A 17,589-nucleotide genomic window follows, 5' to 3' on the forward strand; every position below is an offset into this window, starting at 1 on the left:
GATGGCTGCAGACGCACAGCATTTAGATCATTGTAAGTTTATTTAATATACTTAAATGTTATACAAATAAAATTGACATTCCGCTTGGGATTAAAATGCAGCCAGAGGGGGCTATAAGATCCCACACCCTACACTCCCTTCCACCCCCATGATACAAATGTTGCAAGCCTGATCCCTAAGCACAGCTAGATTCCTCTGTGCTAGGTAGCGGCCATGCTATCCTGCCCTCTGATGTCACACAGCACTTCATCTTTAAATCATAGAGCCCTTAGGGCCAGGGTGGGAGGAAAGAGGGAGGCATGCTCAGATTTCTCTGTCAGTTAGGATATTCATTTGCCCAATTGAGTGTTTTGAGCGCTTGAAATGAAAGAGGAAGCTGTGGACTGAAGTGGTTCAGCTACACCTGAGGGGAAGAAGTGTTGGGACACAGACTAACATGAATTACTATGGGGATTCGAGATATTATTTGCCACATTGTAACGCACCCTCCACTCAAGAGGTGTCTATCCCATTAATTGCACCCGTTTACTGTAGGTGAAGTATACCTGAACCTCTAGGGAAAACATACATTGAGGAGAGTATCCATTCAGGGCTATAGTGCTAGGTTAGGAGGGATGTGAGACTCTTTCAACAGATCATGCACCTTCGAGCATGATTTTAGTCCAAGGCTTAATCTGTGTCCAGGTAACCAGACTCAAATGGCTGGACTGAGGTACTCTGCTTTATATTTCTATTGTATCATTATCAGCCTGCTTACTGTATCTCCGGACACAGAGCGGGAGAAAACGAGAAGTCTCTGAGATCTCCAGGAGGATCTGCTGTTAGCTCTCTAGTCTTTCCTCGAAGTGGTAATTCTTCGATATGTTAATTCAAATTGAGGACATTTTCAGCTTTCGGTGAAAAAGCTGAAAAAGTCCTCAGTTTGAATTACCATATCATACTGGTTATTACAATTGTTAATTATTATCAATCTCCTTTGATATGTATGGCCCCAGTTCCAGCTCTCTTATTCAGACAGACTGAGGTATGAGATCGAGGAGAGACTAGAGAGCCAACAGCAGATCCTCCTGAAGATCTCAGAGACTTCTCGTTTCCTCCCGGTAATTCAAACTGAGGACTTTTTTCAGTTTTCGGTAAATATATACAGTACATCATGTGTGAGCCTTTCAAGAACCCACAGGGCACCAGTGTTTTTCCTTCTAGAAAATGATTGATATTGAACAAAATGAAATGGATGTAAAAAGTTTTTGGGAATTCAAGGGACTACACCACCTCAGCAGTAACTCTGAAAGGGGAACAACTATTACATCTGCAGCAGGTAGTCTAGAAGTTAGAGCATTGGGCAAGTAACCGAAAGGTTGCTAGATCAAATCCCTAAGCTAACAAGGTAAAAATCTGTTGTTCTGCCCCTGAACAAGCCAGTTAACCCACTGTTCCCCAGTAGGCTGTCATTGTAAATAAGAATTTGTAATTAACTGACTTGCCTAGTTAAATACAATTTAAAAAAATGTACACCTCATCCTAGTTAGATCAAATGAATCAATTTTACATGACACTTTATTTTGAGTTATGTAGACTCTTAATGATGTTGAGTTATGTAGACTCTTAATTAATAATGGGATGTGACGACTGCATGTGTGGCTAAATATATCGAAAGCCCCTTTTCTTGTCCTGTTGCCAGTTGTTTTACCTTCCTTGATGTTGACAGATTTAAGCAGATATGAATTTGATATATTGAAAAGGTAACTGTTACTATAGCAAGGCTGCAATCTTTAATGCTTTAGAAAGAAAATTGAGTTAAAGGTTGTAACATGATTTATAAAACATGTCAGGATGTCCATGAACTTAAGATGCGTATAGTTTGTCAAAAACATATGCAGGTGTGCCTGTTCAGAATTATGAGGTTACTTCAATTCATATTATCATATTGCACAAATTATCATATTGCACAAATTGGATTCATAACATGTCACACGAATTGTAAAAATTGTATATCATACAAATTGCAAAATTTGTAACGTCACACAAAATGGATGACGTAGTACTCAAGAAAAAAGGGGTCTGTTTTGGCTCGTGAACACCACTTTCAAAACTAGTGGCTGAAATTATACAAAATTATACATCCTGACTTTTCAAGAAACAAGGATTTTGTATACAGTTGTGACCAAATATATTGGCACACTTGCACTTTTCTTAAAGAAATCCCCATTTCTTCTCAAACACCTGGTTATTGGATTCTTTGTCTATTTAAATTTTCATATTTATTTTAGAAAATAAAGATAAATGGCATGGACAAAATGATTGGCTCCCCGGAGTTAGTTGTTGTTTGCACAGCCTTTGGCCAAGATAACTCCCGACAAATGCTTCTTGTAGTCATCAATGAGCTTGCTGCTCCTTTCAACTGGCAATGAGGCCCATTCTTCAGCAGAAAACTGCTATAATTCTTCAACGGTTGAGGGGTGCCTCCACCAACTGCTGTTTTCAGCTCTTGCCAGAGGTATTGGATGTAGTTCAGATCTGGACTCCAGAATAGTCCAGTGCTTCTTCTTGAACCATTTTGGGGTGCTTCTAATGTGTTTGGTGTTGTTGTCCTGCTGAAAGACCAACATCTTTCAACAGAGACCCCGTTTTTGGACATTGGGTTGAACATTGCACTCCAAAACACCTCGATAATCTACCAATTTATGATGTCTTGTACACGTTCAAGGCCCCCAGTACCAGAGGCAGCAAAGAAATTCCACAGCATTATCAAACTTCCCCCATGTTTGATTGCAGGGAGGGCGCTCTTTTCTTTGAATGCTTCATTTGGGTCACTGGTAAATATAGACCACAATACTGAAGGATACACAAATCCTGATCAAACTTCTAAATCCCGGGGAAAATGTTCTGTGGACCATTGAAAAATACAGTTCAGCTGTTTATCGATGACCATATTAAGCATTCAATTAATAGAAAACCCTACCCACAATCAAACATGGGGAAGATTGATAATGATGTGGAGTTGATTTGCTGCCTCTGGTACTGGAGGCCTTGAACATGTGCAAGGAATAATGAAATCAACAGATTATCAAGGTGTTTTGGAGTTCTACATAGTGTCTAAAAACAGGATCTCAACTTAAGGTTGTGACCCCAAACACACCTCAAAAAGGTGTGGAGAGCAAATTCATTTGAAGTTCAACTTATTTTAGAAGAAATAGGAAATCATTTAAGAAAAGTGCAAGGGAACCAATATATTTGGCTGCAACTGTAGCAGACCCTTAAAACTAGTGTCTCTGTATAAAACATAGTAATAATCACAGGATCTTCAATAACAAGGATAAAAATATACTAAAAGCACTCATCTAAAGCATCCACACTAAACAAAGAACTTAAAGTTCTATCTGGCATCTATACTCTCAAACAATGCTGGACAGTTAGTCCTTCGGTTAAGTTCAAGGCTTGTCCTTCTCGGACTCTGCATCCTCCTTCATATTTTGTTCCTGCATTCGGGTCCAAGTGGAGCCTGGAAACAAACAGAGACATTGAATTTCATTACAGTTAAGAGACTCCAGCACTTGAGGATGAAAATAAAACGCTAACTCACTTATCTCTGAAAGCTTCTGTATCAGTGTCAAATCTCCATCAGGTTTCCTGTGATGAGAAGAGAGCAAGAAGACAGCAACATGTACCAGCCATGCCTCACCTCTGCATGAACACAATATTTTGCTGTCAAGTATAACCCTAATTCAAGCTAGTAAGCTGGGGAAGTGACCTACCTCCCGTCAGCTTCGTCCTGTCCATCAATGTCAACGCATAACCTCTTCAGGGGCAGAGCTCTTATCCAAACTCCTCCTCAATGACCAGCCACTTTTTTCACCATTGTATTAATCTTCTGGAACTTAGAGGTCTGCAGAGGAAACAAGATGTAGAGAACGTCATTTTCGTGCACTGGACACAATTTATGTTTTGGTCCATTTTAGGAAAAAATCTTTTCCACTATGTGGATGAAAGTGATCACGTACCCCAAAGGATTCGCCGATCGATACCAGGATTCTAAAAAAGAAAAGAAAAAAAGAATGATTCATATAATTTGATTTTTTTTTTTTTGATAAGGCTAAAACCAAACATGGACATTACCATAACAAAATAATATAAATTCAAATTCGTATCTTTGCCAGTTTGGAACTGAAAAGTCTGTATAATGAGCTGTACCTCAGCCATGTCTGTGCATCTCACTCACATCCCCACCCAGTGAATCAGTCTGGTTCATGGGTGGTAGGGTACTGACCTGGTATGTGGGGTCATGACCCCTGGAGACATGCGCGATGGGCTCTTCATGGGAGAGATATAGACGTTGTTGCTGCCATGCACTCTCATGGGGAAATTGGGGAACTTGTAGGGGATGTGATGGTTGGGAGACATTGTGGGGGACTGGGGGAGAGAGACCGTAGTGAGTGTGTCAGAGAATACTAGCACATTAGGTAGGCAGTCATTTTGAACATGCATATGAGAGATCAGGACCATGTGAAGTATGTTATGATGCCAAATGGGGGCACTGACTGTCTCTCACCCTTAGAGGCGTACTGCAGGATGTTGGTCGTCAGTTTCTGCATGAACACCAGGTTGTAGAAACGATGATGGACACATACTGGCCCTTCCGGAGAGAGAGAGGTGTGTCCATTTATGAGGGAGACAGAGGGTGTGAGGAAGGGAGGAGGGAGAGTGTTGGTCTGTGCTAAGAGTAAAGGTTTCATGCAGTGTTCTCCCTTTACTACCACAATGACATGTAGAGCATTACACATGTAGTGGCAAGAAAAAGTATGTGAACCCTTTGGAATTATCTGGATTTCTGTATAAATTGGTCATAAAATGTGATCTGATCTTCATCTATGTCACAACAGACAAACAGTGTGCTTCAATTAATAACAAAGTATTGTATATATTTCTTGTCTATATTGAATGCATAATTTAAGCATTCACAGTGTAGGTTGGAAAACGTATGTAAACCCCTAGGCTAATCAATTAGCTTTTGGTGAATTCGATTCAGGAGTCAGTTAACCTGGACTACAATCACTGAGACGAGATTGGAGATGTTGGTTAGAGCTGCCCTGCCCTATAATAAACACTCACAAAATGTGAGTTTGCTATTCACAAAAAGCATTGCCTGATGTGAACCATGCATCGAACAAAAAAGATCTCAGAAGACCCAAGATTAAGAATGCTTGACTTGCATAAAGTTGGAAAGGGTTACAAAAGTATCTCTAAAAGCCTTGATGTTCATCAGTCCACGGTAAGACAAATTGTCTATAAATGGAGAAAGTTCAGCACTGTTGCTACTCTCCCTAGGACTGGCCGTCCTGCAAAGATGACTGCAAGAGCACAGAGCAGAAACCTCAATGAGGTTAAGAAGAATCCTAGTGTCAGCTAAAGACTTACAGAAATCTCAGGAACATGCTAACATTTCTGTTGACAAGTCTACGATACGTAAAACACTAAACAAGAATGGTGTTCATTGGAGGACACCACAGAAGAAGCCACTGCTGTCAAAAAAAACAACATTGCTGCACGTCTGAATTTCGCAAGAGCAGCTGGATGTTCCAGTAGCGCAAAATATTGTGGACAGATGAAACAAAAGTGGAGTTGTTTGGAAGGAACTCAAACACTGTGTGGTGAAAATAGGCACAGCACAGCCACATCAAAACCTCACCCCAACTGTAAAGTATGGTGAAGGGAGCATCATAGTTTGGGGATGCCTCAGGGCCTGGACAGCTTGCTATCATCGACAGAAAATTGAATTTACAAGTTTATCAAGACAGTTTGCAGGAGAATGTAAGGCTATCTGTCCGCCAATTGAAGCTCAACAGAAGTTGGATGATGCAACAGGACAACGACCCAAAACAGAAGAATATCAACAGAAGAAAAGTCAGATGAACAGTCCTGACCTCAACCCGATTGAGATGCTGTGGCATGACCTTGAGAGCGGTTCACACCAGACATCCCAAGAATATTGCTGAACTGAAACAGTTTTGGAAAGAGGAATGGTCCTCCTGACCGTTGTGCAGGTCTGATCCGCAACTACAGAAAATGTTTGGTTGAAGTTATTACTGCCAAAGGAGGGTCAACCAGTTATTAAATCCATGGGTTCAAATACTTTTTCCACCCAGCACTGTGGATGTTTACACGGTGTGTTCAATGAAGACATGAAAACATATAATTGTTTGTGTTTTACTAGTTTAAGCAGACTGCGTTTGTCTATTGTTGAAACTTAGATGAAGATCAGATAAAATGTTATAACCAATTTATGCAGAAGTCCAGGTAATTCCAAAGGGTCCAAATTTTCTTGCCACAGTATATTCCCACCTCCCATCCCTCCAGCCAAATCACAGGTAGGTCTTTGCAAATATTATCCATTATATGCAGAATTCTATTACACAGTGAACAGTGTGAAGTTAAATTCAATGTGTTGTATTGAGTACAAGTGTGAATATCAGTGACATGTGTTGTGTAGCACATGCACATAACTTTAAAAAAACGAGAACAAGTGTCAGGGGCCACTGAATTCCCTGTGGTATTGCGATACTACTCAGCATCGTGACACTTGGCCTGGTATCATTAATATAATTTTGGTATCATGACAACACTAATGTCTAGTGTGTTTTGATTACATGTCTGAATTGCATTCAAGTATGTGTGTCCAGGTGGCGGTCTCTCATCAGTTCATACTCATGTTGTAGTGTGTGCTGAAGCAAAGTCCACATGATTGGTTCCAGCTCAGGGTGAGAGGTCAGCAGGTGTGTGTAGAGCATCTTCAGCCTCATGTAGGCCAGACGGTACACTACAGAACACAGACAACAAGTTAGAAACCCGTTACAAAGACAGACAGACAGTCATACACAAACACCTCACAGAGGACTACTGTAGACCCAACTATTATCTAGTGAAATGTTTACATTTTTTGTAGAAGAGGCTGAGAGAGTTTGACTTGGGGTGCCAAGGGGTCTGATGGTTTGCCGTGGCAGGGGGCTGAGAGGTGGGAGGGCCTGGAGATTCAGGTGCCGGCTGGGGTCTTTCTGGGGCGCACAGGGGAAAAATACCTGAGAGAGAGAAACTATATTAGAAAAACAATATCACAAGCATTAAGTCATAACATTGAGATGGATCAGTGATGCACATCGATTTCTTAAACCACAATGTAAAAGGTTAAATGGTCAATATCCTAGAGAAAACTTTGAAAAGGTTTTCAACCGGACTTCTGACCAGTCTTTCTTAAAGCTCCGGGCTTTGATATGTGTTACAGTCGGTCAGTGTTCATGTGGCCAGACAAGCCTACTCCCCCCCCCCCCCCCCCCCCCCACCCTTTTCAATTCACCCACTCACATACTTAACATTCCACAACTACTCAGTTTCTGCTTTGTCAGGGCTCAACAACTTTAATAAAATGCAATGTTGTTCCTAAATGCAGTTACAAGAGGACAAGGCAAGGACAGTGCCTTTTTGTGAGAATTCAAGTGCAAATCAATGCATCTTTTTAACCTCATATTGGTGATTATTGGGGCGGCAGGGTAGCCTAGTGGTTAGAGCGTTGGACTAGTAACCGAAAGGTTGCAAGTTCGAATCCCTGAGCTGACAAGGTACAAATCTGTCATTCTGCCCCTGAACAGGAAGTTAACCCACTGTTCCTAGGCTGTCATTGAAAATAAGAATTTGTTCTTAACTGACTTGCCTAGGAAAATAAAAAATTATCAATCAGTTGGGCAGAATTACAACACTTGCCTGCCATCCCCAGCCTGGAAGGTATGCCACTTGAAAAACAAACATTTACTACTCAGATCTCTGGCACTCATCCCTGCAACACAGCTTGACCTCAGCTTTGTTTACATGCTAACATTCATTGACTGCATGTAAACAAAGTTTGTGAGTGTTTGAGCCAATCGCTTATAAGCCAGCATCAATTACAACTAAAGGGCGATTCAGAGCATGGTCTAAACCAGATAAGAACGCACAGGCCCAAAGCTGCTAACCGAGTGAGGGGCAGCCAGTAGGAGTATGGGCTATGAGTTTTACTAGTCTATATAAGTTGGGTTGACATAAGATTAGAGTTGGGCAATGTCAACTTTTGTCCTATCATGATCGCCTGGTAGACAATTATCGCCCCCCTAGTGGCCATCCATTAAAAAATAATAATAATAATAAGAGTCAGCTAGCACGAGCTCGCATGCTATGAGAGGCACAAGAGGAACCATGACATTGACAAAAAATAGGGAGTATAGTGTAGCCAAATATCTTCTAGTAGCCTATTCCACTCTGGTGTAACCGTGGCACAAAAGAGATAAGTAGGCCTGAGTGCCGAAGCGCATGGATGGAGCGAGGGATATACAGTCAACGAAACTCGCTGGCGCTGCCTGCGAGTCGTGTGATGGGTTGTAAAATCATGGGCTACAAGTCTGCAGAGCAAGCAACTCTGCTGTCCATAGAACTGGGTAATTAAACTGATTCACATCCTCCTCACTTATTAGGCCTAGGCTACTATGCGATGGAGGTAGGTTGCACATTACTAAAATAATATGGGGGGCCCCAGTGTTGAGGATCAGAGTGGCAGACATGTTGTTGCCTACCCTTACCACTTGGAGGCGGCCCATCTGGAATTCCAGGATCCAGTAGCAGAGGGAGGTGTTTAGTCCCAGGGTCCTTAGCTTAGTGATTAGCTTCGTGGGCACTATGGTGTTGAACGCTGAGCTGTCGTCAATGGACAGCATTCTGACATAAGTGTGCCTTTTGTCTAGGTGGGAAAGGGCCGTGTGGAGTGCGATTGGAGTGGCTCTAGGGTATCCGGGAGGATGCTGTTGATGTGACCCATGACTAGCCTTTCAAAGCACTTCATGGCTACCGACGTGAGTTACCTTCGATTCCTTGGGCACAGGGACTATAGTGGTCTGCTTGAAACATGTAAATACAGTTGAAGTTTACATCCACCTTAGCCAAATACATTTAAACTCAGTTTTTCACAATTCGTGACATTTAATCCTAGTAAAGATTCCATGTTTTAGGTCAGTTAGGATCACCACTTTATTTTAAGAATGTGAAATGTCAGAATAATAGTAGATAATTATTTATTTCAGCTTATATTTCTTTAAATCACATTCCTAGTGGGTCAGAAGTTTACATACACTCAATTAGTATTTGGTAGCATTTAAAATTGTTTAACTTGGGTCAAACATTTTGGGTAGCCTTCCACAAGCTTCCCACAATAAGTTGGGTGAATTTTGGCCCATTCTTCCTGACAGAGCTGGTGTAACTGAGTCAGGTTTGTAGGCCTCCTTGTCCGCACACGCTTTTTCAGTTCCGTCCACACATTTTCTATAGGATTTGAGGTCAGGGCTTTGTGATAGCCACTCCAATACCTTGACTTTGGAAGTATGCTTGGGGTCATTGTCCATTTGTAAGACCCATTTGCGGCCAAGCTTTAACTTCCTGACTGATGTCTTGAGATGTTGCTTCAATATATCCACATAATTTTCTTTCCTCGTGAATCCATCTATTTTGTGATGTGCACCAGTCCCCCCTGCAGCAATGCACTCCCACAACACGATGCTGCCACCCCCGTGCGTCACAGTTGGGATGGTGTTCTTTAGCTTGCAAGCCTCCCCCTTATTCCTCAAACATAACGATGGTCATTATGGCCAAACAGTTCTATTTTTGTTTCATTAGACCTGAGAACATTTCTCCAACAAGTATGATCTTTGCAAACTGTAGTCTGGGTTTTTTATGGCGGTTTTGGAGCAGTGGCTTCTTCCTTGCTGAGCGGCCTTTCAGCTTTTGTCGATATAGGTATCATTTTACTGTGGATATAGATACATTTGTACCGGTTTCCTCCAGCATCTTCACAAGGTCCTTTGATGTTGTTCTGGGATTGATTTACACTTCGCACCAAAGTACATTCATCTCTAGGAGACAGACCGCGTCTCCTTCCTAAGCAGTATGATGGCTGCGTGGTCCCATGGTGTTTATACTTGCGTACTATTGTTCGTACAGATGAACGTGGTACCTTCAGGCATTTGGGAATTGCTCCCAAGGATGAAAGAGACTTGTGGAGGTCTACAATGTTTTTGGCTGATTTCTTTTGATTTTTCCATGATGTCAAGCAAAGAGGCACTGAGTTTGAAAGTATGCCTTGAAATACATCCACAGGTACACCTCCAATAGGCCAATTGACATCATTTGAGTCAATCAGAAGCTTCTAAAGCCATGACATCCTTTTCTGGAATTTTCCAAGCTGTTTAAAGGCAGTCAACTTAGTGTATGTAAACTTCTGACCCACTGGAATTATGATACAGTGAAATAATGAAATTTGTGGAGTGGTCGAAAAACGAGTTTTAATGAATCCAACATAAGTGTATGTAAACTTACAACTTCAACTGTATTACAGACTCGGTCAGGGAGAGGTTGAAAATGTCAGTGAAGACACTTGCCAGTTGGTCCATGTATGATTTGAGTACATGTCCTGGTAATTCGTCTGGCCCCGCGGCTTTGTGAATCTTGACCTGTTTAAAGGTCTTACTCACATCGGCTACCGAGAGCGTTATCACACAGTCATCCAGAACAGCTGGTGCTACGTTGTTCTCTTGCATTCTGTAAATATAACATTTATTTGAATAGGCTATAGCAAATAGCAATATAGGCAATTTACTGTGAATGTCACCCATGCACTGCCTTGCTCTTTACTGCATGGTGCCAGTCAAGTTGAAATAGGTATCTTCTGTCGTCACATCACAATGTCGTCACCATTGACGATGGCTGTCAATCATCCTTGATAGACTATGCCACCGTAATATCGCCCAATCCTACATAAAAAATAGCGAGCATAACAGAAAATACTCATAAACAATGTTCCCTCAAATGTGTTTTGGCACGGAGCAAATTGAACATTGAAAATTACAGCGCATGTTTACTGTGAACACTGAGGCTGTACCCGCTTTACGTTACAGACGGTGGTCAAGTAGGCCACTATGGCTATTTGATCATAATCTAAGCCTACCATCAGCCCATGTGTGGTGTTCAATGTAGGCCAAAATTGTACGAGACTTTAAAAAAATAAAACATGCAGAGCTTGCAATTAACCTGTTTATCCACTTGTCCTTCAGACAAAGGAGGTGACTGAAAATGTTGTTTGATGCAAGAAACCACTTTACAAAATAAAAATGCATTATTATTCCCATACCATTATCACAGCGAATCAGACAAATTATGTTATCCTCTGCCTATTTGCTACTTAGCTCATTCTCAAAATTACAACACTGCCCCTTTAAGACAAAACAACTCTTTACCTGACTCACTTTTCAACATGTACTAGAAATGTACATGTTTTGTGCTAGTGTAGGAAGCGATCACTCCCCTATTGCTGACTACAAATAATCTATAAAAAGGTCTAAAAACTTACTAACTAGCAAAGGATATGAACAAATGTGCACGTGGCTATATGCAGCTCTCGCTTTGATCTCAAAACAAGTGCATCTACTCACGACCGCTCATGCTATAAACACAGTCCAATTCAAGGAGAATGGCACAGATCCATATATGGCAATGGTCTATTTGCATATAGACCTACTGCAGTTCTGATTGGTTATACGGCACCGGTCTGTGTAGAGTACGGGCTGAGTCATGTGTGTCAATGCAACATAATCCTACTCCAATGTGCTCTGCCTACAACAAAATCTTTTGTGTTGTTAGTTTTGCATACTAAGTCTAGTTCGTTTTGTTTTGGTATGTTGCATTGAAAGTGGCTAATATTGCATTGATTCGATCCCAATTCCCACAGTAAAGAGAAATGTTGATAATGTGAACTAAGGGGAAAACAACAGAAATTTGAGTGAGGTTCAATCTCGTGCTTCTCTGCGTGGGCTGATATTTCTTCTGTGCAGCAGTCTGCACATGGGCACAGCTTAGGGGGGAACATTGCCCATAAAATACCAAGGAGATTTCAGAGTAGGACTGGAGGCTACTTTCCTCTCAATACTTTCCTAGATGAAGTCCCAGGCCCCCTTCCCCTTCATCCTACCTACAAATAATCAGAGAAAGAGGTGGACTAAAGTTCTGACCAGGTAAACCTCAGGGCCCTACAAATAGGTGTACCACAGTGACACCATTAGACTTGAGGAAAATCAATGGTCTTGGCACTTCCAGTGAAAGGTTAAGATGATTACTGTACAGTACCAGGCTTTTCTCCAACACCAGAGAATTGTGTACACAACTTTTCCAGTCAGGGTGTGTCTTCTCCGAACTCATCCGCCCTGTATTTTGTAAAGCTTTGCATCCCAGGCTTTTCTCATACAAATAAAACCTCAAAGCCAAGATGCTCCTCGTAGAGGCAGAGTTCTAATTCACTGGCCTATTTACAAGTTTAATTCAAACAAACCAAATGACAGAGGGGAAGATGAATGGAACCATAAGTCTGGTTTAAATCACATCACTGGTTGAGGGTGGCTCAGCCTGCTCCACTGGACCCTCCTCACGAGTTTGTCTCAGCAGCTCAAACAGTGGACAGTCCTAGGGAGAAACACACATGGAAGAGTATTCATAAGATAGGCACTACAGCGTTACGAAAACATCAACACTATGTAATCCCAAGGTCATGGAACTTGTTCCTAAAGCACAGGGGCCATGTTAATGCAGAATTGTTATTTTTCCACGCTGGAAAAAAAAAACCAGGGAGGGTGTGTGTGCCGGAAGTCTGTCAGTGGCATTTGCAACGTGTTTCCAGCACACGCTCAGCTTGCGGCTCTTGCTGTGATCCTCCCTTTGTCCAGTGTTCCCGCTGAAAGGGGATTCAGCTGCCAGAGTGAGATGAGGTAAGATGGGTTAACATGCTGACCACAACGCAAGCGTTACAAAAATACATTTACACCATCATTTAATCCAAACTGCTCGCACATGTCTGTGAAACACAACTTGGTCCCATTTTTTTTACGCTCGATGCACTGCAAGTCCCGCCTCTCCCATCTCTTCATTGGTTTTAGGAGCATTAACCCACATGGGTGATTGAAAGCTGAATTGAGGTTCACACTCCAGCTCAGTTGGAGGAGGAAATGCACCTTAAAGTTGGTTGCCAACCGCCATACTGAAGGAGGGATTACTAGAAACTAACTCGGATTAATTGTCGGGAGTAGGAGGACCTTCTACATTTCAGGTAAAATAACCTAATGTTTATATCCCAGGGCAAATTAGCTAGCAACAGCAAGCGAGCTAGCTGTCTAAATGGACATGAATGTTTCATGCGTTTTGACCTTTCCCCAAATTAATATAGGTGGTGGAGTTTGTTTTGATATTTCAACCTGCACGTCCTGAATGCATCTGTTGTGGATGGACAAAAATCAACAGGAACGCACGTGCATGCTCGCTCTAGTCAGCATGTAAGTGTGCATATTTAATGTTGACAATGTTGTAGCAATTCACACTAGTTTGTTTGAACCAGAGTTAGATTATTTGTTACATTGTGGTTACAATGAAGAATGTAAAAGAATGAAATCCAACCCCTTTCGATGCGTGGAACGGATGAGGGTGGGGCTCGGTCTACAGAAGGGTGCTATTTATAAAAAACACACAAAAGCTCTGACGAATACAGTGGGCGGTTTCCCTTTTCATCTTGTTCAACTGTTACCATGCACCTGCAAAAAAGATTGCTCAGATGTGCGAGTGCCTTTTGAATAATGAATTCATTAAATGCATATGGCGAGCTTGTAAGTTTTCCAATGCACCTACAGCGTTCGTATTTCATCAACACTGTTGAGTACAAGAATGGAGGTTATTATATCATTCAGATGATGATTTTTTAACCGGGTAAGTTAACTGAGAACACGTTCTCATTTACAGCAACAACCTGGGGAATAGTTACAGGGGAGAGGGATGAATGAGCCAATTGTAAACTGGGAATGATTAGGTGACCATGACAGTATGAGGGACAGCTTGGGAATTTAGCCAGGACACCGGGATTCACACCCCTAGTGTTAACACCCCTAGTGTCTAACACCCCTTACAATAAGTGCCATGAGATCTTTAATGACCTGAGTCAGGCCCCCTGTTTAATGTCCAATCTGAAAGACGGCACCCTACACAGGGCAGTGTCCCCAATCACTACCCTAAGGAATTTGAATATTTTTTAGACCAGAGAAAAGAGTGCCTCCTACCGGCCCGCCAACACCACATCCAGCAGCATCTAGTCTCCCATCCAGGGACTGACCAGGACCAACCCTGCTTAGCTTCAGAAGCAAGCCAGCAGTGGGATGCAGTGGTATGCTGCTGGTTTTACAATGACATTGTTTTCTTTAATCTAAGTTGTTTCCACATAGCACCCTCTTCAACTGACCCATATTTTCCAGAGTGGACCCATGTATTCATTGTCAGTGTTTAATTAGAACGCAGGTGAAATCTATTAAAAACACAGATTTCCGGAAGGGTCTGCATTTTCCAAATGCAGACTTTTGAAAACTAACCCCTGAAGCGAAGTGGCCATAAGTTCATTTGGATGTGTGCGCTAATGTATGGGAGCACAGTGAGTGACAGTTGTTTGGAATTAACCTGTGTTTTCACTGTTATGTGGTCCACATAACAGGACTCGAAATTAGACACGGAACCGACTTCTTTAATGGTTATTCTACAGCCCAGCTGTGTCCTCAGACTGCACTGAGGGAAGAAAACACTGAATGACTCTGGTTTCAGCTATTCGCTCAATCTCAAGTATGCTGTCCTGACAAAGGGTTCAACTGCAAGAAGGGAAAGAATGTGTCTGTTTTGACCTTACAATCCTGAACATTGTGTGTTCGTATGGAACAAGCAGTTTATATTGCCCTACCCCATCCAGAACAAGTTGACTATTGCCACTCTCAGGGTCAACAATGTTGTTTAGCCTTCAACGGACTGTGAAGAATAGATGAATTCATCATTGACACATTTGAAAAATTGTTACCGACTGTGTTCCTTCCTATAATAAGAGAATTTCACACCCCTATTCAATGAGGCTAGCTTAACCCATAGGGTTAACAACCCCTGTTCCTTGTTGCCATTGGTCATGTTGAGTTTGACCTTTGGAACACAGTTGTCAGATCTTATCAGAAACATTATTCACTTTAATTACCTTACCGGTCAAAAGTTTTATAACACCTACTCATTCAAGGGTTTTACTATTTTCTACATTGTAGAATAATAGTGAAGACTCCAATACTATGAAATCACACATGGAATCATGTAGTAACCAAAAAAAAAAAAAAAGTGTTAAACAAATCAAAATATATTTTAAATTTGAGCTTCTTCTTTGCCTTGATGACAGCTTTGCACACTCAGCACTCTCAACCAGCTTCACCTGGAATGCTTTTCCAACAGTCTTGAAGGAGTTCCCACATATGCTGAGCACTTGTTGGCTGCTTTTCCTTCACTCTGCTGTCCGACGCATCCCAAACCATCTCAATTTAGTTGAGGTTGGGGGATTGTGGAGGTCAGGTCATCTGATGCAGCACTCCATCATTCTCCTTCTGGGTCAAATTGCCCTTACACAGCCTGGAGGTATGTTGGGTCATTGCCCTGTTGAAAAACAAATGATAGTCCCACTAAGCCCAAACCAGATGGGATGGCATATCGCTGTGGTAGCCATGCTGGTTAAGTGTGCCTTGCATTCTAAATAAATCACAGACAGTAACACCAGCGACGCACCCCCACAACATATCACCTCTTCCATGCTTTACGGTGGGAAATACACATGCAGAGATCATCCATTCACCCACACCGCAAATAGGGCCATCTTCTGTATACCCCCCCCCCCCCCTCCCTGCCTTGTCACAACATAACTGATTGGCTCAAACACATTAATGAAAGTAATTCCACAAATGAACTTAAGGCAGACCTATTCATTGAAATTCATTCCAGGTAACTACCTCATGAAGCTGGTTGAGAGAAGGTGTGCAAAAGTGTGCAAAGTTGTCAAGACAAAGGGTGGCTATTTGAAGAATATCAAATATATTTTGATTTGTTTAACACTTCTTTGGTTACTACATGATTCCTTATGTTATTTTATAGTATTGATGTCTTCACTGTTATTCTACAATGTAGAAAATAGTACAAATAAAAGTGAAACCCTTGAATGAGTAGGCGTTCTAAAACTTTTGACCTGTAGTATATATTCATAGCTGTATGGAAGAGTTTGTGTTTATGAAAGTTAGATAAAAAATATATTTTTTAAAAGTAACCTTTATATAACTAGGCAAGTTAGTTAAGAACAAATTCTTATTTACAATGAGTCTACCAAAAGGCCTCCTGTGGGGACAACACACATCACAACGAGAGACACCACAACACTGCATAGAGAGAGACCTAAGACAACATAGCATGGTAGCAACACAACATGGAAGCAGCACAAACATGGTACAAACATTGGGCACAGACAACAGCACAAAGGGCAAGAAGGTAGAGACAACAATACATCATGCAAAGCGACCTCAACTGTCAGTAAGTGTCCATGATTGAGTCTTTGAAGAGATTGAGTTAAAACGATCCAGTTTGAGTGTTTGTTGCAGCTCGTTCCAGTCGCTAGCTGCAGCAAACTGAAAAGAGGAGCGACCCAGGGATGTGTGCGCTTTGGGGACCTTTAACAGAATGTGACTGGCTGAGCCGGTGTTGTATGTATAGGACGAGGGCTGCAGTAGATATCTCAGATGGGGGAGGGGTGAGGCCTAAGAGGATTTTATAAATAAGCATCAACCAGTGGGTCTTGCGACAGGTATACAGAGATGACCAGTTTACAGAGGAGTATAGTCCTATAAAAAGGAACATTGGTGGCAAATCTGATGACCAAATGATAAAGAAAATCTAGCCGCTCGAGCCCCCTTACCTGCCGATCTATAAATTACATCTCCGTAATCTAGCATGGGTAGGATGGTCATCTGAATCAGGGTTAGTTTGGCAGCTGTGGTGAAAGAGGAGCGATTACGATAGAGGAAACCTAGTCTAGATTTAACCTTAGCCTGCAGCTTTGATATGTAATGAGAGAAGGATAGTGTACCATCTAGCCATACTTCCAAGTACTTGTACGAGTAGGCCTACATGATTTACAGTGAGACTTCACCAGCAACTATATCCAGCCACAGACACAATGAGGCTGTTTTTCAAGCAGCATTTTGAATGAAAATCAAAAAGGTGTGATATTTTATTTAATACATGCATTTCCACATGCACATAAATACAAGCATACAGCACATCTGTATCTGCGTCAGAGAAAACCGCACCTAGTCCCCTGCCTCATCTCATTAGTCTGCACGCTCAGGCTTGTCATCACTGGAACCTTCCCCTTCCTGTCGTTCTGAGTCCGCTGCCCACTGACACCATTGACTAATAGAAAGTACACTGTGCTCTGGGGCTGACAGGAGAGTAGGACTTAATTGACTCCTTTCGCCAAATAGAGCAATCAACTGAAAAATGTCCACTGTTCGGGAGTAGGCTAGCTCTTAGATGAAAATCCAATATATAAAGGAATTTGAAAGTTTGAACAAAACACCTTACATACATTTCATTGATATTTTCATGAGATCCTGAAAGAATGCTAAGGGCACCAAAACAAGCTAACAAATC

At 41.8% G+C, this 17,589-nt stretch overlaps 1 pseudogene; it reads right to left on the reverse strand.

Moving 5' to 3' along the window:
- Window positions 1–21: 21 nt before the first annotated feature.
- LOC135547851 (retinoblastoma-associated protein-like) overlaps window positions 22–17,589 on the reverse strand; it is a 28,653-nt pseudogene continuing 11,085 nt past the window's right edge.

The sequence above is a fragment of the Oncorhynchus masou genome, chromosome 11 (assembly GCF_036934945.1).
Source record: "Oncorhynchus masou masou isolate Uvic2021 chromosome 11, UVic_Omas_1.1, whole genome shotgun sequence".
Classification (NCBI taxonomy): Eukaryota; Metazoa; Chordata; class Actinopteri; order Salmoniformes; family Salmonidae; genus Oncorhynchus; species Oncorhynchus masou.